Genomic DNA, 23,541 nt, shown 5'->3' with positions numbered 1-23,541 from the left:
TTTATGGCTGATCGGATGTTGTGTGTCTCTTGGCTGCAAGTGTGCGTGTGTGTGTGTGTGTGTGTGTGTGTGTGTGTGTGTGTGTGTGTGTGTTTCTCCTTGGAAGCGGGTAAATAACAAGACCCTCGCAGAAAGGGGGGCAGGGGTCACAATGTGGGGGTTCGGTTTATGCACTTGTTATTGATAGCGGACTTCTTCTCTTCACACATTTGTTTTCAATCAGGAGTGTGGAAATAAGAGAGAAAGAGCAGTGATCTGAAGTGACAGAAGAACAGCCAGACACTGCTTCAGTGGGAGTTTACGTTGACTGTTGTTTTTCTAAGCTTTCTCTATAACATGCATGTGGTATTTAGGTGTTATTGTTACTCCACTGACATTGTATAATTGTTTTCATTACGTCAGTTGTCGGCTCTAAGCTATCAGCAGACTTCCTGTGGTTGTACAGGAGTTAAACATGTGGTCTTACTACACCCGATCAAATCTTCAACTTTGTGTATTGTTTAGGCCATAAAGCTTGAAAAAATAACTTTATTTTAAGGGCACTTTTCAACACAAAGTGCAAAGTGGTGCACAACAAGAGAGGAAATAGTTAAAATAAAGAAGTAATAATAATAATAATAATAATAATAATAACAATAATAATAATAATAATAATAGAAAGAAACCATCAAAATAACCTGGCCCCCAAAGTAAATCTTGGTTAATGCTTGCAGAAAAAATACATTTTATTTTTCCTTAAAGCAAAGTTGTAGCCTTCAGGTAGCTTGTATTTTCTGACCAACAACTCCCAAAAGTTGATTTACCATCGCATAGCAAAGACAAACCGACAGATTCAAAGGTTAACAAATTAAATAGCTGCATATTTAGTTGTTAATATAAGATAATTAGCTAGTTGTACCACCTCTAGCTTTACCTGCAATGGTGTGCCAGGTTTACTCATAGTACGAATAACCTATAACAGCAACATTAACGTGAACCTATCATTTCACTGACAGAATGTAAAAAAAATGAATGCTCTACAAAGAGAATAATTTGCCATCGATGTGTGTAGGCCGGGATAAGAAAAAGACAATCACTAATGTAGTGGTGAATAAATAAAAAAATAGGTCAATTATGACCTAAAGGCTGCAACACTAATAAAGTGCATGCTTTTATATTTCACTTAAAACTCCCAAATCTCATCAACACCTTAAAAGGATCAATGTCAAAGTTGCAGATCAATGGGGTCTGGTGAAGTGTGACTTTAGGGCGAGTCTTCCCTCCGCTTCACCCCTGCAGGCGACCATCACACAGTTTCTGCTGCAGCATTTGTTTTGTGAGACAAGTGTGTTCCCATCAAGGCCTCCAGCTACATAATAAGGAAATGGAAGTTAGTTTGTCATGAGACAATGCCTTTGTTGCTGCGAGTTGAAGTGCAAGTCGAGACCCATGTGTTGATGTTTGCCACCCTCTCGCCGGAACAGCCCTGCTAGCTTTGGATCCGCTGCATGAACGTTAGCAGTTTTAGTTTCCTCCGGAGACTTCTTAAACATTTAGAGCATCAGAACAGGCTGGTGACATGCTAGTGCACCTGTTTTATTTTTAGACATGCAGGGACCGAGGTGCAAAGCCTGGGAAGGGTTCCATCAAACTTTAAAAGATCAGAGGTGAATTTGTGAATGTCAGAAAATGTAATTCATACCTGTGTGGTAAAATATATCATTAAAGAAAATGGAGCAAACACTAATGTTCCGGACTATAATTTTAAATATTTAATTTTCATGTAGTGCAAAAACTTCAATGCAACTTTGTTTTCGCAGCCATAAACTCCTGATGATATATGCGTGTGCTCCTGGTGCCCGAGCATTCTTAGCTGCTCTTCTCTCCAAAATAGTTTGCGCCACGGTCCCAGAGCCAGCTTCTTCTCATTAACTTCCATGCATTGCCTTCCATTACTTCCATGCCCCTGTGGTCGGAGGCAGCACGTTTCATGTTTGCCTTTGTGATTGAGTGAATGTGTTTTGCCTGTGAGAGCTCGCACACATGGCTGTTTTTGAGACGGTAGATGAGTGTGTGTGTGTGTCTGTGTGTGCCTGAGAGAGAGAGAGAGAGAGAGAGAGAGAGAGAGAGAGAGAGAGAGAGAGAGAGAGAGAGATGTTTTTGAGCTAGAGGGAGGTCTTCTTCTATGAAAAAAATCCCCCACAATTCCTTGCACCTCTGTATGCAGCGACAGCGGTGGCACTGGCAGCAGAGGCGGTGGCGGCGGCAGCGGCAACAGCAGGCTGATTTCCATGAGAAAAGAGCATCAGTTGGGTTAATGGGAGGGACAGCCCTCCGAGGGGGACAAATGGTAGTTAATAACCAGGGAAGAATCGGAAAAGCTCTGATCCCTTTCTTTGTACTTCTTCACCTTCCAGAGGCAGGGATGGAGAAGGGTGGGTGGGGGTGCTGAGGAGATGGGTGAGGGAGCAAGGGACACTGGGTTCATGCTAGAATGGATGTTGTTCGCTAAAGGGCTGTTAGGAGATTGTACTATTTGTTATTTTCTCAAGACAGCGGGAGGGGGGGGGCAAGCTGAGAGCCTGAGAACCTGAACGGAGTACGGGGCAACGCTGAAGCAGTGTATGTGCGTGCGGTTGTAGATTGTGTATCTGAGAGCTTTCTGTGTACTCACATGGACACTGGGGTGTTAACACACATGTGTGTTCAGTGTCATGTGACAAGCAGGAAAAAAGCTATTTATTTGTAATATTTGAGGTCTCACACACAGTGGCTGCTGGTCATTCAGGTCAGTGGGAGAGGAGCAGGGCCGGGTCTAGGCAGGGGCAAGAGGGGGCCTGGCCCCCTCAAATAAATGTTGTGCCCCCTCAAACTAAATAGGGTTAGGGTTAGGGTTAGGCACAATGCCCCCTCAAGATTTGTGGCTGCCCCCTCATACATGCCTGTCTAGACCCGGCCCTGGAGAGGAGGATGGCTGGAGAGGAGGAGAGACCGTGTGTCAGGCGGAGAACAGAAAGGAAGAGGATGAGAGAAATGCTGGAAGCCAGGGATGCAGCAACAGACAGGGAGAAAGTTAGAACACGAGGGAGAGGAATGCATTAGCTGTTTGAGTAGCTCACTTTCATTATTATCTGTAAAAAGTAGCACCACTTCAGAAGTGACTTTTCTTTACCTAGTGAGGCTGCGCATTGAACCACAACACTGAATGGATCAAGTCCTAAATACTGGCACTGAATGTTCAACCAGATTCATAGTTCTTTATTTTTTATTATTTATTCTTTTATCAGATATTTACAATGAAAATGTATATAGTATATATAGCATTAGGGATGTCCCGATACAACTTTTTCACTTCCGATACGATACCGATATTGTAGCCTTGAGTATTGGCCGATACCGATATCAATACGATACGATATAGGCACAAATCATACATATATTTATTCCTTATTTTGTTGTGTGGAATGTTAGAAAAGGCTTGATTAAGTGATGTTACTGTTACTGATGTTGTAGTGATATAACAGAAAACAATAGTCAGCAACAGTAGGTATAGGAAAAACTGACCCATGTATTATTAACCAATTGGTTACATAAATTTTAACCTTCAACATAAGAGTATTACCTCAACAAATCCAATGAAAACAAAATGTTATATTTAAAGTGCAAAATAACCACTGGTTACCAACATCATTATACAATTGAATAGAATAAATTAAATTTTAAAGTGCAAACAATTCAAGTTCACTTCAGTTATTTTTCTACTGTCAGCATATGTTGGAAACAACTGTGGGCAGGGACAAAAACAACAAAAACTATAGGAATAATGTAGCGAGGTTCGAGGTGCTCCATTAAGCGTTTAAACCCGACATTACTCACCACCGACAGGGGCTGGTCATCAAGCACAATAAACTGGGCTATCTTTTCTGTTATGGCCATTGCCTTTTTGCTGTCCCGTGGTAGTTTGTCATAGCCTGGATGCCAGACGAATTTAGCCCCGCCCACAACAGATTTGGTCGGGCAGTTCGGTCTGGGGTCGCTCCATTGGGAAAAAATTATGGCCGGACTGGGCCAATCAGATTGTCAGGGCGGGCTTTATACGATGATTGACAGATGATCAACGGTGACGTAATCAACCACGTCACCAAAGTGCCCTCGGGTTGAATTCGTTTTCAACAAACATGCCTGCCGCTGGCGAGCTGAGATGTGTAGATGCTGCCATTGAGTCTGTTTTAGAAGACATCGACAGCGCATTCATTTTGAAAGAGGAACACAGAACGTGGAGGCGACGCAAGAGCACCGCGCTAATCCCTATCGCCCCGGCGCTTGGCTGTTCACAACGGACACTGAAGCGACGCTGAACCGCCGGGCAGCGCTAATAATATCACCCGTTGATCCAGTAGATCGCTGCACGGCTTTGTGCCAGTCACACCGGAGGCTGAAGCACCGCGCTGCGCCAAGGCTGCCTCGCGGTGCTTCAGCCTCCGGTGTGACCGGCACAAAGTTTTAACATGGGAGTGGATGGGAGCCAGCTGTTATTTAAGGCTTGGCGCTGCGCTGAAGCGTCCGGTGTGAACCCGGGTTAGTAAATAACTCACAATGCGTTGCTTAGCATACGTCACATACTACGTTGCTCTGATTGGTTGTAGGTCTATCCAATTGAGCGAAATACTTCCACACAGCCGACATCACTACACCTTGCTGCAGGCACACACGTTGTCGTTGTTGTGATCACGTGGGCTGTGCATGCTGGATCAGAGACGCTCTTCTTCCGCGGCCGGCACCAACGTTAATTAAGGGGCATTACCACCTACTGTGTTTGAGTGTGATCAAACCAGAGTCACCTATTATAGAAGTCCTGTAGCGGTAAATGGACAGCTTATATCGGAGCGCTTATATCGGAGTTTTTAGATTCAGTCCGATAAAATCCGATATTCACTTTTTTGGCTGATATCGGACTGATTTCCGATATCAATATCGGATCGGGACATCCCTATATAGCATTACCCATTTCTATTCCCTCATAGCTGATGCATCAAGTTGGCTTCTCTCCCCTGTTTGTTTCCTTTTTGTTGTTTTTTATCCTTACAATTCTTATTTCAAGTTCTTGCAACCGTTTCAAACGTAGTGTGTATAAGATTTAATAGAAATGATGTGTAATTAATGTAGTAGCTATTTTATTGGTCTTTTTTACACAGTGTCGCCAAAAAGAGTGTGTCCCCATAGACTGTGAAAGTGAGACTATGTATCCTCCAAGAAACCACTCACGTTAGTCCATGCAGGGGATTTGCTGCTACAGACCTACATGGTCTGGTATGAACACTATAGCTTTTTACGGGGGCTCATGTTTGTCACATTAGCAAACTTTAGATTTGTATTGTTATGTTCCCAAACTGTCATTACCGAGTCTGTGACTCATAACTCTTCTGTACCTGTGATGCTGTTACACCATGTTCAAAATGTAGCGCTGTTCCAATAGTGGCAGACTAAAAACAGAAGTTGACTGCCAGTAAAACCCATTTCCCACTTCAACACACTCAGGAGTTTTGCTGCTAAAGCTCAAACTTTGATTTGAGCACAAGCTTATCAAAGCTAACTTTAGAAAATAGTATTAAAAGATATAGAATTCAGAATATAATTAAATAGATATTGCTGTAAAACCCCTTTGAGCAAACACAACAGGATCGGCCACCTTTGTAATTGATTATCTATGTTGTGTTCTACACTGGTAGCTGAGGTTAACGCTGTTTTTTGTCTTTTGGAAGGGGGTCATGTGATAGGGGCCTTACATAGCAGCGAAGGCTACATTGTGACCAAAAAGATGCAATCAGCAAGCGCTTGTCTAGGTCATCATTTCAAAACATCTCTCTTTTTCTGCCCACTGCCATCAAGCAGTCTCTGGTTCACCAGCATTTCTAAACTTCTCCATTTTAACAGCTCTAAAGTTTTTGCAGTAGTGTGGAGACCAGTCGTATCCAAAGCAGAGTTGATCAGAATGAAACATAATAATGAGGATGTAGCCCTAGATAGAAATTGCTATGTAAAATGTTTCACTGTGTTAATATGTCGATTTTGAGGCGGTTGAGAATCTGGTTGTGGCGACTGAAAAGGTAGTTTGACCAGATAATCTGAACTCAAGGTCTACTTACTCTACTACCTTTTTGAACGGCACATAGTGGTCTTCTTCCGGAAATAGGATTTGGATGAATTTGTACTTGCTGCTAAAGCAGCTAGAGGGAGGTTTCTATCCTTGATCTGGAAATCAACTTCTGATACAATCCCTGTTTCACTTTAAATTATTATGGGATTTTTTATTTTAGGATAAAAATGTGCTGGGTGCACAAAACATCACCCTTTACCCCATTTTACAGTAAATGCCACACTTTATATACATTTACTACTTACAGTTGGCAGCAGTGACAGAGAGAAGAATGATGCTTTACTGTGTAATAGACTGATTGAAAACAGACATACAAATGTTCATTGCAGCACACACACACACACACATATGCGCTCGCACAATAATACACACATGTGCGCTCACACACTCACACACACACACACACACACACACACACACACACACACACACACACACACACACAGATATTTACAAGGCTAATTTAAGTAAAAAAGAACCTTCACATTTTCACTTTTATTATGCATAAGCACAGTAATATTACTGGCACACATGCTCTCATTTACCCACAGTGTGGCAGAGGCTTCCTGGACCAGCACACATTCTGACGGCTCGTGCAGTATGCCGGTCAGAAATAGTAAGAGGATGCTAGATGCTTGAACAGCATACTGCCACTTTTGCTTGTGGATCTTTTTTCTAGGAAGAGCGCGGCAGCTGTGGCTTTTCAGAACCTAGATCCATCCATCAACCGGCACCCATGATTTACACCAAACACACGCACATGCACACAGACACGCACACACCCTCTTTCCTTTCCCTCTTTTTCCCTGCCCTGTTCCCTCCCTGCTTTGTCCTTTTCTATGTATCTTCATTTCTCCCCTTTTCTTTTTTCTTCATCCCCCTTTCTTTCTCATACTCCGTCTCCCCATCCCTCTCTGTTTTGCCCTTCATCCATCCTTCTCTCCCAAACTGAGTTTACAGCCCCCGGGCCACTTCCGCCAGGCTGTCTGCAACAGATTTATTAATAGGCCTTTCTCTCTCTGCAGTAAACACAGCGTCGGTGTTGGGGGGGGTCGTCTCTCAGACACTGATAGACTTGTACTTAAACTTAAGCACTGACTGACTGACTTGGGAAGAAAGCGCAGCCTGCAGGTTTCAGAGATGATCCACTGCAGATTAGGTCAAAGAGGGATAATGGGAAATAAACATAAGTAGGAAGATGAAGTGAGTTGCAGTAAAAGAGCCAAATTGATTTGTGGTATTTTCCTGTTTACACCTCAGCTTGCTGATCCACTGTTACATGCTTACTTTAAGGGACTTGATAAAGCAGTCTCACTACAGGGTCCAGTTCATTCCTGACCCTGGAAACAGCAGTTGACTAAACAGGTCGCATTTCACGAAGCCCTCACCCCCTTTAGTTACTGTTGCTACAACTGTCAACTGTCTGCTCTTACAGTTCACTTTGGGACCAGAGGCAGATTTTCCAAATCTAAAGTGTTATTTTTGGGAGCTAAAAGCAGGCGTGTGATTTAAAGCCAGACACTTTTGACTACAATGTAGACTGTCAATAGCAGAGTTTAGCAGCTATCGAATTAATCGGACTTAGCTCCGTACCTGCTGGTTGATCTTCTGCTGAAAATGTGAACCTTGTCTTAAACATAAACTTTCAGATGATATAATTTTTGTTCTAAAACCGTACCAAAGAAAATCTGGATGTATGTCAGAAATCATCCTTTAATCCCCTTCTCACTATATAGGGACAGGACTATATAGTGAGCTCATCTTTAAAAGAAAAAAACACATGGCGTATTTGCTCTGCACTGGTAACTATACATTATTGTCACAGCAGCATCAACCTGAGGAAAATCCCACAATAAATTCAGACAGGTTGGGCTGAGATGTGCCGCCCTGTCTCCTCTCGTCTCTTTTTGGTCACGTCAACGCTCTGAGTGCACTGCGTGATATATATTGCTCGGTTGCTGACCATCGGTTGTACACGACTTTTTACGATGCACCGTGGGATTCAATGACTCCAGTTGTCACTAAATGTTCAGACAACACTGCAAAATAGCCAACTTACGAGGGGAGTTTAGAGTGATTATCAAAGATTTTCACCTTTAATGTTAGTTGGAGAAAAGAGGAAGGATGACGAGTGAGGTTGACTCATAATATCTGCCAAATCTACCCTAAACTCTGATAGAGTAGCTTCCTGGACTTAGTTTGACACATTAGGTGCTTCACTGCCTCTCTTGAAAGTTGCTTTAACACAAACTGTAGCCCCCCAAAATAATTGAGCAGATCTGCTCCTAGGCTTTGGAAGTAACGCTGCATTAGTTTGCTGCTGTTGGTACTGCTTAGTCTTAAAACAACCACACCACCCACAAGCATTTGATCATGTCTCTTGACAGATCAAGGCAAAACTCCATCTGTTGATGAAGTTTGTGCAATTTCAACAAAAGCTCCAGATTCCCAAATAGATGTATTTTGTGAGAATATCACTTTTTCCAAGGAGGAGTGAATGTTCAGGCTCTGCCTTAGTATAAGTTATAATTTAAAGATGCAGGTAAAAGAGGATACGTTTGTAGACTTCATATACATATCTTCACTCAGCACCTTTATTTAGTTCATATCTTGTTCTCTTCCCTAAATTGGGATTTTTGTCCCCGATTCAGGCCCATGTTGGTAAAATGAAAACACTCTGAGATGAAGAGACTATCAGAGCTGTGCTGAATTGGCCATTTAAGTAGCAGTGGAGTTGTACCGGACCAATGAAACATGACCTAACGCTGTGCTGGCCTGTCATCATGCAGGATTGAGTGCTTGGAAGAAAACATACTCCTTGACTGATCTACTGATGTCCTCATGGTTATCACAGATGGAGCCCAGCGTTTAATGGGCTCTTCTTACCACTGCATGCATTGCTTGCCTGATGGATCTGCCCAGAGAATCGGCACAGAAATTTAGCTGCATCATGTTTGTGGAGATTGATGTTGCATTGTGGGGAATTTTGTTATCAAACCATTTTATTCTGGCCAATAAATATTGTTTATGACAGTGATGGGCTTTATGAAAGGTAACTGCAAAGACAGATGCTGCTTACTTTAGAAAAACAAGAGTGTTGTTTTATGCTTTTGCAAGTAGGTGTCATATTAACCATTCATATTTATTTTGTTGAGTTTTTATTAATTTAAAGTAGTGGGCAACTGCTGGGAAAGTTTGTTTTTTAATTTGAAATTAAGCAGAGTGAGCAGCAAGTAAATATTGTTAAATTAAATTTGTATGTTTAGTTTAATAATTCAGTTACTTCCCTATAATACAGAACTCCTTTGTGTTTATTGTATTTCTTTTTTTAATATATTTATACTATTTTCTGTTAGAGCCAGTTCAACAGTCAGCCAATCAGGGGCCTGTGTCACAGCAGAGAATGACTTTGACTGGCTCACGGGCAGAGTGACCATTAAGATGGAATGATTGTTTTCGTTAACAATTAATTTGCTGATTATTTTAGAAATTAATCTGTTAGACATTGGCCCTTTAAAATGTCAGAAAATGTTAAAAAAGTGTTTGCAGGGCCGAGGCTGACATATTCAAACTGCTGGTGTTGAACAAAGAACTGTTCAATCACAAAGATATTCTCCTGACTATCATTAAAGTTAAGCAGCTGCAACCACCTGATGAATTTATTTGTCTAAATTATTTCTTATTAATTTTCTGTTTTCGACTTAGATGATTAATCATTTCAGCTTTAATGGTGGCTGGCATGCGCTGACTGACTGTATCAAATAATGTAGCTGATATGTAATAATTATTTTAGGGCTGAAAAAAAGAAAATCATTGATTGACATCACAATTCAGTAAATAGATTTCAGGAAACACCAATCTCTTTGCCTTAGCTTGTCAAATATGACAGTTAAAGCTAATGATTTTTGACATTGCCTACTCCATCATAGAGGTTTCCCTGTTGGAAACGAAAATAGGTTTAGACTTTTAATTTGAAATAATTTTTGATATTTTCTATGCTATATAGTTAATAAAAAAACACCAGAAGACGAATCTTTATCAAAAATAGCCTTTTGTGAAATAATAAGCACTTATCGTCATCAAGAATGGTTGCCTGACAGAGTGACATATTTTTTCCAACAGTAAATAAATGTAACAAGCATTTGAAACTTGGGATTTTAGAGAATCATGATTGAGAACAAGAATTGTGTTTACCAAAAGTATCTGTACTCTGAGATTGCTCATATCAAGCACAGACTGAGATGTATGAAATCACGCAGAACCTCCACTGTTAATCTCATCTGTTGCTTTTAATTTAAAGTCTTTTAAATCCGTTCATGTAACTACAGAAGCTTATCCAGATTTAGCTCATTTTTAGATCTTCTTTGGTTGTGTTGGTATTTTTCTCTCTGGAAGCGATTTGTGTGACAAATAACAAATTAAAAACTGGGTTAAAAAAAGATTTAAACCCGGAGCCCTAGAAAATATAATTGTTTTCACAATCATCACTTTTCCTGTTATCATCCATTCTTGTGCTCGGCTGCGATCGGAGCCACAGTGGAAGTGTTGTGGTGCTCTGGTATCATGCGCTGGAGCCGAGGAATGCACCACTACTAGACAGTCTAGTATGTACATGCAGAGAAAGGACTGATGCATGCATGTTGAGGTTCAACATGTGACTCAGCGCAGAGTTATGTGTTTGTGTGTGTGTGTGTGTGTGTGTGTTACCGGAACAGTAATATCTGGAATATTGTATCCAGCAGTCTAGAGATGCCGGTTTGTGAGTCAGTGAGTGACTGAAACCTGATCTGTGCGGAGGGAGAGCGCTAACTCCTGACTCACTCCCTTACTCCCTCACTCCCTCACTCCCTCACTCCCTAACTCCCTCACATATGGTTACAGTAGTAGTGACAGATGATTGCACCGCTCCTGATTGGTACTCGGGAGCCAGTGAGCAGGGAGCAGACGGGAGAAAGTGGGAGAAAAGAGAATGTTGCCACAGTGTCTGATGACACATCCCCTCTTCCTTCCTCTGAAGTGATTTTTAATAACGCCTCCACCGCCCCACCCTGCTCAACAATTCCCTATACTCACCAAATAATGCCAAGCAAAACCTCTAACTCCCTCGCTAGACAAAAGAACATTACTCGCAGCTGGAGTGTTTGCTGACTGAAATGCAGAAGGGAGATGAGGAGTGTATTCCAATATTTGAGCATGAAGGAAATAAGGAGATGACTGATATTAGATTATTGATTGATTCCCTGGTTGAGATTGGTGGTTAAGACTATTGTGATAATAGTTTAAATATAGAGAGGAGCATGGTTGACATTTGGTCTCTACATGCTAATACTCTGTCAGCACTGTTAAATATTCATGCGTGTCATTACTGCATGCATGCTTGGTTTCTTGTTACAGTCCACTGTAACACTAGTGTAATAGATAGATTACAATAATGAGGATAAATAAATAATCACAAGTGTAAGTCCTTCATTCAGAGTTCATAAGTATTATCAGTGAAAGTGTTATTTCACTTCCTGCAATGATCACACAAGTAAAAACGCCACATCACTGTCAATTGTTTTTGCTACTGAACGTAATGAATATATTCAAAACATTTAGTTTGATGCTTTACTGCTGCCTTTTATTGATTGAAATTACACAATTATTATAATTTTTTGTCTTATTTTCTATTTTAGCTTATTTTTACTCTGTTTTCATGACGGTAATAACAGTTTGTAACTGTAACTGAATGTCTGCTTATATGTGTTTCTTTATTGCTTTGTTTCAATGCTTTTTAAGTTTGGGGTAAAAAGATGAAGTAAAACAATAATCTTGTTCTTACATCTGTATGACGAGTTACAATTTCACACTGCTCTGTCCCTCTGTCATTTACTATTCATTCAGTGTAAGAACAATACATGGTGGTATTGCTCGGTTAGTGACCATGGATTGCACACACATTTTTGTGTGAAATCCAGTGTGGGATTCTATGAGTCTACTATATAGCGTATATATATATATATATATATATATATATATATAGTAAACTGATTTAATTCCCATTAGAGAGCGCTATAAAATGGCAAACTCAAAAGAATCTTAAACACAGTTTCTGACATCCCTGTGTGTGATGAGTGGAATGCAAATACTCTAAATTGTTATCACTCAATTATGCACCATGAAGCCATGCAGGTTGTTTTACATTACATCAGTAGGAAGTGAACTCTTGTTGAGGGTTAAGGGCAGAGGATGTCACACCATGTTAAAGCCCTATGAGACAAATTGTAATTTGTGAATATGGGTTATACAAATACAAGAGAAGAGAAGAGAAGAAGAAGGTATACAATAGTTTTAACTATAGCTGTAAGTGAAGCTTTTTTAACTTTGAATTGAATATGAATTTTAATTAATTACAGTATAAAAAATCGGCAAACACCCTTGAACAAATCCATACGTGTGTTTGAATGAATTTATTTACTAATAATACAGATTTACAAACCAATGGCATATATCTTATAACTGATAATAACATTCAGGAGAGGATTTATAGTTGACATAACACATTACAATAAACACTTGTATCTGCATATAACTACATTACAGTGCATTATAAATGAGTCACTCAGTGTAAACACAGTCTTCTGTGATCCCTGTTTCACTTTAGGCTACTTCCACATAGAGTACTACTCTGAAACAGAGAAGTTTAGAAACGCTGCTGGTCCCTGCTCCTGCGTTTTCGTCTGGACGGGTAGAAATGAAGCTGTTAGAAAATGATGACACCCCCAGCCACTTGATGATTGGGTGTTTCGGTCATGACGTAGCCTCAGCTGATTTGTCAGTCTTCTAACACGGGAACCCCTTCCGGAAGAAAACAAGCGGATTTAGCCTCAACTAGTGTAGAACTCAACTAGAGAAATCAATTGTAAGCGTTAATGACCTTGTTGTCTTCGCTTACAGCTGTCGTGAAAATTAATTCTGCATTTTAAAAGGATACAACTGTTAAAATGTGTGGGAGACGAACTGTAATTCAACCAAATGCTTCCTGTTTACAGCAGCATGTGCTTGCCCCATGTGTACCTGAGTGGTCAAGTGATATACATGGTCAGGCGCGTTAGAATGGACGTGGATTAAAACGCTTGTGTGGACAGAGATCGTTTACGTTTGAAAACACTGTCTTCAAATGAAAACTTAGTAGTATAGATGTAGCCTCAGTTTGAGTAAGACCACACACGTCTTCCTCCATGTCCTCGTTCACCTGTTCGCTCCTCTGCTTTCCTCCCTCCTCTGACTTGTTTACCAGCCTGCGCCCTCCGTTCCTCCCCCCGCTGCCTCCCACTCTTACCGCCGTGTTTTGATCAGTTGCGGAGTTGCCCACCCCCCTCCCCTCGCCCCTCCCTCACCGCACATTTCCCCTTCTCCCTCTCTTTTCTCAAGCATACTTCTCTCTCTCATTATTTCCTTCAAGTATACTCCTTGTTGCCATTCTCCTCTCAGAGCTTTGAATTCCCCCCATTTTTTCTCCTTCACTCTCCCTCTTTTCTTACTCTCTGTCCCCCCCCCCCCCGCCCCTCCCACTTACCAAATTTAACCCCTCACCCACTCCGATGCATTCCACCAGCTTCGTAAACACACATGCTACCAAACATGTAATGGTACTCAGAGGGACTTCATCCACTCTCCTCCTCTTTCCTCGCATCTCTCCATCCATTCTCTCCCCCTCTTTCTCTCTGCTCTCTCTCTGTCTTTCGGCTCCAAGTCTCAGTGAGCAACAACAACAAGTTGGAAAAATGAAAGTGGGGTGACAACTGCGAGTCCCCTCTCTACGTCCCCTCCAGGGCTAGTGTGAAGTTTTCAGTTTGATTGAAGGCCTCTTTTCTGTGGTGTGCGGTGTGAAAGCTGTCCTAATTGAATGATAAAGTGCCCCGAGATGGAGTCCAGTGAATAGCCAACAATGGCCAGCCTGTGTGTGGTAGAGGGATTTTGGTTCACATCCAGCCTCTGCCTCTCTACTCCGAGAGGGGGCCTATTATAACACTCTCTGCTGGACTCAGTCACGTGACGCTGCCTCGCTCCCTGCTACTCACCCCCATCTCCTCCCCTCCCTGTTTGTCCCTCCCCGATTCCCTCTCTTGTCTCCCCCGCCCCAGTGTGGCCTGGCCAATCCGGTTGCATCGTCAGCCTCCTCTTCACTTGGCCTGTTTGGTTGGATGGTCTCATTTAGACAGCGAGTGACTTTCAGTAGAAGCTATTTGTGTGTGTGTGTGTGTGTGTGTGTGTGTGTGTGTGTGTGTGTGTGTGTGTGTGTGTGTGTGTGTGTGTGTATTAAGTCAAAGTGAAGTTTCCTTCTACTCCTGGGACACCAGGTTGAAATCGACGAAGAAACGTTTTCTGGAGTTTCAAAACTGGACGAAATCACCAGATTCTACTTGTGAGCTGCTAAAATAAGACATAAACTTCTGAAAAGCCCTGGTTAAATGAGTTAAATGTTAAACAGGTCTGTAATGAACCGTTTATATTGATATTTTCACAGATTCCAAGTTCAAAATAAGATGTCACCAAATGGTTTTGATAAGGGCTTGAAGCTGTTTTTTTGGCATTAGGTCAAATTGTGGTGGTCTTTATTTACTGAAGGACCAAAAAGAGGTTTCATCTCAGTCAAATGGAAGATATGAGGCACTGCTGGTCACTGGTTTCATGCATTTTAATATAAAGGACATTTCCTGCACTTGATTTATCACCAAAGACTGACCACTAAATCGTGTTTACTGTTTACATGGGATAGGATTGAACAAGATCAGGTGTTTAGAGCCGCACACACATTTTATCCGAATATATCCGATATTTCTGACACTTCCAAAGTTGCGTACATTAAACAAAACAAAGATGGAGACACTCATAGAGATTAACATTTGGCTGATGCTGACTTTACTCCTACCGTTCTGCCAATGCGGCTCCGCCATTTCTGTTGCTGATGACCTGCCCACTGACCCTTTCAAGGTGCGGTTATTGAATCTTGCTCACACGTTAAGTAGGTTTCCCGTTAATTGCACAATCTACGTACTAAATGACCACATGATCATCAAAGCAGCCGTCTTGCATACACAGAATTAACAGCGATTATATTCTAACCCGTAGGTGATTCAGATGGGCTGCATAGGCTCAGTCAACATGACTCAACATCATTACCCAAATTATCAACACAAGTACATTGAGCTTTGGTCAATTATTGTCTTTTTCATCCACCAGTTGTTTAGACCAGGTGTGAAGTCATCCACCTGCTGTGTGCTAGTTGTTGTGATGGCCGCTTGATCTCCCGTGGTTCTTAGCTAGATGACAGCATGGCCACCAAGAATACTTTACCAATCCATACTTTATACTGGCTCATACTAGCTCATCTAATGTTCAGTCCCACTGTGATTTGCAGTTGAAGACCTGCCACATGTGCAGTGGCTGATGGGGGCCCCTGCACATGACGGGGGAGTGGAGGTAGTAGGCACAGAGGGGCTGAGGACAGGCGTGCAGTGAAGAGCTGGCCTACGGATGCTGGGCAATCTGTTAACTATTTTACCCTCCATCTGAAACCTAAACCTTTCCCAGAGAAAGACAGAGCTCCTTACATTCCACACACACACACACACACACACACACACACACACACACACACACACACACACACACACACACACACACACACACACACACACAAAAAGTGTTGGAGAGGTAGTGAGGTGGAAGACCTCCCTCTGGCTTCCCAGTCATTCAAATGAGGGAGATGGAAAGTGCTGTGTTAAAATGTGTTAATGAATAACTCCTGAGCTCAACACTCTTTCTGAAGAGACTCCCTGTCAATTCTTTCTTTCTTTCTCTCTCCATTATGCATTTATTACACATCTCAAGGTCTTGTTAGTTTGCATTGTGTTTGTATTGAACTGGCCGATTGATAATACTGGAGAAAACACAATACTGTTTCCCTGCAAAAAATGTTAACCAGTTCAAGATTGTTGTAAAAACAGCTGAGAACTACCCTTAATAATCATGATGGAAAATGTGCATTATCCAGGTGATATGGTGGTGGCTTGGGATTCTGCATGAGCATTCCTTCATTTCATACCAGCTCTTAGCAAACTGTAATCTCAAGTGAATTCACATCAGTTGATTCTGACATGAACAATTCTTGTTTGAGCCCACTACTCAAACACTTGATGGAGGGACCCCATCAGTTGACTTTCCACAACTATTGAATGCAACCTTCGACATTTAACCTCTTGTTAGACCAAGTGCTCAAGGTGCTTGTTTAGGTTACATCCATTCTTATACTTACACTGCTTTCAAACAAAAACCATCTCTGGGCATGGGTGTACTGGTGTAAACAGGAAGCATTTGGTTGTTACTTGCAGAATTGTCGCAGATTGCAGCTCGTCTCCAACACATGTTAACAGTGGTATTATTGTTCAATGCAGAATTTAACTATGCAACAGCTGGACAAGCAACACTTGTAATTGATAACCCTAGTTGCGTTCTACCCCGGTAGCAGAGACTAATGCCAGTTATTTTCTTCAGGAAGGGGGTCATGTGACAGGAACCTGGAGAGCTGATTTGACCGAAGAGACGCATTCTACATCATAGTTTCCAAACATCTCAGTTTTTAAACAGAACCATAAGACCAGGGGTTTATTTTCTTGAACTGATGAAATGATTAGACCCATCAGGCAGAAAATGTGCTTTTTTATGTCAGTCCTCTAAGTCTCAGTTTCTGCCAGTAGTTTTCAAGTAGTGTATTTGTATCAGTCGATGTATTGAGCATGGATGTAGCATTTACAACACTTCACATGTGACATCACACTGACATGTAAACATAAATGTAAATGCAAGTTAACTGAAAATAACAGACAACCTTCTTCTTCTTCTTTTTTATTTTTTATTCTGCATTCAATTGTATGTAATGTGCTGATCCTTTGGATGAAAGCACAGAGTGTTTTTACAGACATTATATCCGCCCTGCTGCTGCCCACAGCAGTGACATCATTAGTGGATAGCAACCATAGATGAAACAACGCACAACACCACCTCCACCATGTTGGACTGGTGTCACACTGTTCTTTTTCTGATCTCTGTCCACAAGTCTACAGGTTATTACTTGTAGTATTTCGCAAACGTGTGTAAAGCTCTCAGGTATAAGGCGGTCTATATTCTTTCCTACCCATAACACATATAGTTTACATTAGATTAATGTAACAAGTGCTGCGTGTGACTCACAGCCTGATATAGCTACAGCTTACTCCTCTGTGCCACAGAGCATCATTGTTGTCATAACTATTAAAAACACATCAGTGAGTCACACTGTTGCACTCAGTGACATGTTCCATCATCCCCATGAACAGACACACTGCAGTTTATTTTGACTCTATCCCACATACACCATCCTGCTGGCCCAAATACACACTAATGCTCCAAATGTGGATCCATCCGCAGCTGAAAATAGTCCCTGACAAATGTTGTATTTTCTCCTGTTTGCTCAAAACAACAGTGTTCAAGTTCTTCCAGGTAATTCAGGAGAGACCAGCAGACTTGAGAAGGAGGTGTGAAACATTTGTCTCTTTTCTCTTCGGTATGAAAAATTATAAAATATTTTCAGCTTTACATTGTAAGCTGGGACATAGCTGAGCTATCATTGCCATGTGCAGGTTTACAAAGCTTAAAAACAGTGAATCCAAATAGTCAAAGACAATATAGAAGAAGCATATCTTACACACTTTCTGGACGGTCAGAAATATTTATACATGTGACTTGTTGAACCAGGAAAACTGCTTTCCCACATGCCCTGTGCTTTGCAGGACAGAGTGGGCGCGTGACAGATGCAAACATGAGAAAGAACCCCCAATAAATACAAATAGGCTAAATACATAGAAGACACGGACGAATATGTCAACTTGTGAAGACAAGATCCATGGTGTGTTGACGTACTGTAGACAAAAACATGTGATTTCCATACCGGGATTTATACATTACGTTTTGCATCCTACATGTTGCACCACCCTTCACCTGATTACTCAGGAGATTTCCGTGGTGTTGTGAATACGTCTGATTGGAGAATCTCCTGCTACAATGTTCATATGTGAGAGGAAAACTGGGTGGAAGTTGTGCGGACATTATAATGTCTGAAAATGGCTGATATATCAATTAATGATGATAGACAGCTGATTTTTTATAGCTATTATAGCCAGAAGTAAATTGTTGATGGTCAAAATGTCACAGTGTAGATATGTTCAGATTATATTATCTACACAAAGTTTTCTTAATCAAGTGTTATTTTATTTATTAAGCTATAGAGCAATCCTACTATTCTGATACCTCAGCTGTGAGGACCACACTGTGTGTAATCCTTTGGGACCATTTATTACAGAGGTAACATGAGGCCAGGGCTTCTGTGACATAAACACTGTGTTGGCAGAGACTTAAGAAAGGTTGCAGCAAGAGGAAACACAGGGCTTTACAATGACACTGACATAGAAAGTGGATTTCATGTCATGCCATGCCTGCTTCCTGGTGTCATTTAGTGTCGGTCAGGAGAAGATGTTTTCAGACATGAACTCCGAAGAATGTCCTCGCATTTGGGTCTGGACTTTCTCCGGAGGTTGCCTGTCACACATGACCAACAGAACAGTCACTTCTGCTGCGGGAATTGATGTGTTTTTTGTTTACAGCAGATCGGCACTATAGTGTCAGCCCTTATCATCAAACGCTCTCTTGACATCTTCCTCTGTGTCTTCTACAGGTATGGCTCCGCTTTTTCATCCTGACATATTTGTATCCTTTTCAGCTTTGTGCCTGCTGTTTGTTCAAAACGTCACCAACTCAGCCATACGCTCGCTCTGAATCAGAGAATCTCCTGCGGTTTCCCTACATGGGCTCACTCAGACATTATCCTGTCCGGGCGCTGGCAGGAAAAACTCAGGAGAATATCTGGAACCTCTTACGTGAGCATTTGTGTTCACACATACAGCCCCTCCAGAGAATGTCAGGAGATTATCCGGCGTTCCATGTATGTCTGAATGCAGCTATACTCTTTTAACCTATAAATCTGAAAATTAACCAGCTTCTATGACAATCATTCATCTCAAATTTGTTATATTTACAGGAAAAGCAATCAATTAAGAAAACAAATACAGATAGTTAGCTTCAGCTCTATAGCTGCACAGGTTTTGCTGTGGATCTACTGTAGCTGCCTCTTCCTTTGTGTCCAGACTGCGTGGCTTGCTTACCCAGTAGGTACTGTTCTGTTTCAGTACAAAGACTCATCTGTGAGCTCTGACACTGGAGAGAAGAGACTCCCTCCATGTCCCTGCAGCACCAGAGCGGATGCCTGATCTAATATGATTCTGTCAGGCCTGTGAATCCGGGGCGTCACTGTGCAATGTCATTTATTGCAGTGAACCACGTTCGCTGATTTAGGTGTTTTTTGTCTCCAATGCACAAAATATCAAACTGCTGTTTGTAACTGAAATACCCAGCGGCTGCTGTTTTTCTGCCCTTCTTTGTCTTTTTCACTCTTTTCCGGTCAGCTGTTTGCTTTCTCTTCTCTTTTCATCTGATTCTTGTTATGTTGTCTCTCTTTCCTTCTCTTTCTCTGTGTGTGTCTCTCTCCTTCCCTCCTCGCTTGTCGCACGGCTGTCATCTGCTGGAGGTGCCTGCAGCCCCCCCGATTCTCGCAACGTGATCAAGTTTCAAAAAAATTTGAGGAATGCGAGCTGCCCACTGCCCATTTTTCAAGGCCCTGTTTATGCAAGAATGTTATTTTTACAAGTCTCTACCTTTAACAACCCCCCCCCCCCAAACACACGCACTACTTTTCTCCTTTTCCCTTCCATAAGCCTGCACATCCTTTACAAAAACACATAGAGACTGGGTAAAGAGGGAGTGTGGTTGGGCGCGGGGGCTTCCAGCAAACAAGAAACAAACCAGAGGAAAAATCAGCTGTAGAATGAGAGAGGGTAAGGAAAGAGAAAAAAAAAAAAGGGGTAAAGGCTGTGGGGGTCTGTTGAAACCTGTAGATTTCTGTAAACAAAAGCCCGTCAAACAATGCCTGTTGTTTTAAGCTGAGCTGACGTTGCCAAACTTAGAGATTGTTTGTTGCTGACCCCATCTGATTCAGAGAGAGCCGGTGGCAGCCACGGGAAACAAAAGTGTCAGAGTCCCAGTGGCTGGATGGACTGGCTCCCACCAACCACAGGCTTCATAGGCTCCAACCAGAGCAACTAAATCATCAGTGTGTGCGTTTTGCTTGTTGAGGAGTATGCAGTTGAAAAGACCATTTCTTTATCTTAGTACAATGGCTGTGGAAATAAGGGAAATGCAAATAATAGCATCATACGTAAGCCAGTCTACATTTAATTCAGGACATAAAATAGAACCTCAGCCAAAGCTGAAATGGGGCTGTGAAGCAGTTATTAATTGTAACAGCAAGAGAACAAAATGTTCAAGAGTGTGAAGAATCGCCAAACAATACAATGACACACACACACACACACACACACACACACACACACACACACACACACACACACACACACACACACACACACACACACACACACACACACACACACACACACACACATATACATACACACACAGAAAACAAATACACATAAATTATTTCCTGCACTCAAGTTTTATCTCACAAGAGGGACGGGAGAAGAATTAAGAGCTATATAAAATATCATACGCAGACCCACTAATTTAGGAATTTTATAATAATATCAATATATGAAGACCTTTAAAGGAATTTTCGCATTTCCATTTTGTACACGATTAAAAGTAAAATACCCCACTGTAGAAAATACTCCATTACAAGTAAAAGTTCTGCATTTAAAATGTTACTTCAAATGAGATGATGTAACTTAAGCTGAGCAGCAGCAACATCACATGTGGTCTCAGGCAGTTATTACACAGTAATAGGGAGAAAATACATTATTCTCGATATGATCATCATCATCATCATCGTCATCATCATCATCTTTGCAGAAAAATACAGTTTAGTGGCTGCTAGTATGTAGCTTAGCCCTGTGGATTACAAGCCAGTTCACTGTCATGCACATCAATTATTGGAAAATCTTAAACATTGGATGGTATAACTGTGTGTATTATGAAATAGGTAGCTCCTTGTGATCAGTTCCCCTTTACCTTTACTTTTAGAATCTTTCAACTCATTGTTTTGGTTTTGGCTTTAATCCAGCCTCACCACTCATCAAGCTGTTGACAATGGAACAACTCTGATAAACCCACTACCCACAACCTCTCTAAGACAGACAGACAGACAGACAGACAGACAGACAGACAGCCGTTGGGGAACATAGTGGAGCTCTCAGCAGCTGAGGAGCCAGATAGTTCCCTTTTGAGTTGGAGGAGACCAAAAAAGAGACAGATGGCCCTCCTATGTATCTGTTTCATATGGACCACTGGTTGCAGACAGACGGACCGACTGAAAAGGGTCATACGGTCATGTCACCTTTTTAAGTGCTTAGAGTAATTGCCAATCATTTCATTAGCTATAGATAGAATCGGACTTACTTTCCATTTCCATTGTTGCTTTTAGCGCAGGATGTACCGAGTGAAACCCTTTGTCCTATCACCTTCATAAGTGCTGGTAAATTTGCTTTAAGACACATCTGACAGTGCAGACAGAGCCGAACCACTGCCACGACAACACCGACTGGCTTTTTGTGGCACCAGCTCCTCATTAACTATGCTTGTAGCTCAGGCTGAATTGTTTTTCATACATGTCACACACAAAAGAGACATCTAGCACGTAATCATTCTGGTTTGTGAACATATCGTGTGGCTCCACATTATTGACCTGACCAAGTTTATATGTCATAAATTAGCTATGATTTATAAAATGGTTTGGACATCTTCAAGAAGGATAACAATACAAAATCCTCTGATTGCCCATTTAACTTTGTTGCTGTCATCAGCTGTCTGAATTCTAATTGTGGACCCAATATTGCATGTTTAATGGAGTGATTATTGGATATGTTTACTGTATATACAGCAAGTGGGAAACCCAGTGGTTATGGAAAAGTGTGCAAGTTTTCAGTGTCCGTATAAGCTCTGCTCCTTAAACATGATGGAGAGTGAGTGAGTGAGAAAGAGAGAAAGAAAGAGGGCAATTGGCCTGACGCCCACTGGCACTGTGCCCACATCTCCGGCTGCTGTGGAGCTCCGTGTCACGGTCAGGACTCCCTGCCAGAAGGGCTTTCCCCAGAATCACCTCTGCACACACACACACACACACACACACACACACACATGCACACAAATCCTGCTTCGCCTGATACTGCCATTAAGAAAACCCCTTGTTATTCCGCCTTTGCTTGTTCTACTGAAGTCTGGACAAAGTAGAACATAGTGGGATGATATGTGTCCTACATGCACATACACCTTCCTATCATATTTTAAGAGTTCTCGAGCCAATGGGCTGGTGTTGATGAAGACAGTGGTCGGTGAGAAAGTTTCTTCAAAGAACAGCCACCACCAACTGTGGTTGATATTAAATTAGCGTCAATAGAGACGCCCTGTTGATTTTTGTTTGTGGAGCCAGTTAAATTTCTAATTTGTCTCAACCAAACCCCAGCAGTCGTTAAAGGAAGGATGTGTGTTACACAGATGTCTCCCCTGGTTTCATGGTCCCCGTCTGGGCCTTGGAGAGAGGCTAACAGAACGAGGGAGGGACATAGAGAATGAGAAGTGAGGCTGATGATAATGATGAAGATGATGATAATGATGATGAGGATGATGAGGATGACTATAATGGTAATGATAATGTTGCTGTTTTGTGTTTTTGCTAACCAGACATTCGACTTTGATGTGGTTTAATGTTTGTGGGAGATGTTCTTCAGTGTGTGCCAGCTTACACACACTAGCACATGCACAGTGGACGGCATGAAACTACAGACTGCTTATTTTGATAGGTGCCTCCCAAATGCGTGCCGTCTGCGGCGACCACAGCAGGAGAGGAAGGAAGGGAAACAGCAAGAGACAAGAGGGAAATATGAGGTGTGCATGGCTGATTTCTGGGTGTTTGAACTGGCATGCAGGGCAGAAAGAAAGAAGAAGAGGAGTGAGGGACAGAGGATCGGTCAGAATGGAGGCAAAGGAGGAGGATGAGCAGAAGAAACAGAGGAGGAGGAGGAGGAGGGGGATGAAAGTGGGACAATGAGTTGGGGCTGCAAAAAGAAGTTGTTGTTATGAGAAGTTTTTCCAAGTTGTTGCATTAATTTATGCACAGTAAATTTGACATTGTGAAAGTAACACTAAAGAGCACTTTGATAAAAATATGTTTTTTATTATTATTTATATGTAAGTGTACAATGGCCACAATGAATAGGGAAATAGGTTACAAGCTTACAGGTAGACTGAGTCATTCA

General features: G+C 41.8%; 1 protein-coding gene across 10 annotated transcripts in view; it reads left to right on the top strand.

Annotated features, from left to right (window-relative positions):
- plagl2 (pleiomorphic adenoma gene-like 2) overlaps positions 1-23,541 on the top strand; it is a 43,197-nt gene that overhangs the window by 899 nt on the left and 18,757 nt on the right. For 2 of the 10 annotated variants that reach the window (XM_053424378.1, XM_053424377.1), the window contains exon 2: positions 18,891-19,157. The exons of 5 other annotated variants lie outside the window; for them this stretch is intronic. The gene's annotated coding sequence lies outside the window, so the exon portion shown is untranslated. Of the gene's footprint in view, positions 1-15,845; positions 19,158-23,541 lie in introns of those variants that run through there. 3 more of the 10 variants (XM_053424379.1, XM_053424376.1, XM_053424380.1) reach the window with 3 other exon arrangements.

The sequence above is a fragment of the Pleuronectes platessa genome, chromosome 6 (assembly GCF_947347685.1).
Source record: "Pleuronectes platessa chromosome 6, fPlePla1.1, whole genome shotgun sequence".
NCBI lineage: Eukaryota > Metazoa > Chordata > Actinopteri > Pleuronectiformes > Pleuronectidae > Pleuronectes > Pleuronectes platessa.
The sequence above is the reverse complement of the archived record's forward strand: the minus strand, read 5'-3'. Positions and strand labels throughout refer to the sequence as shown.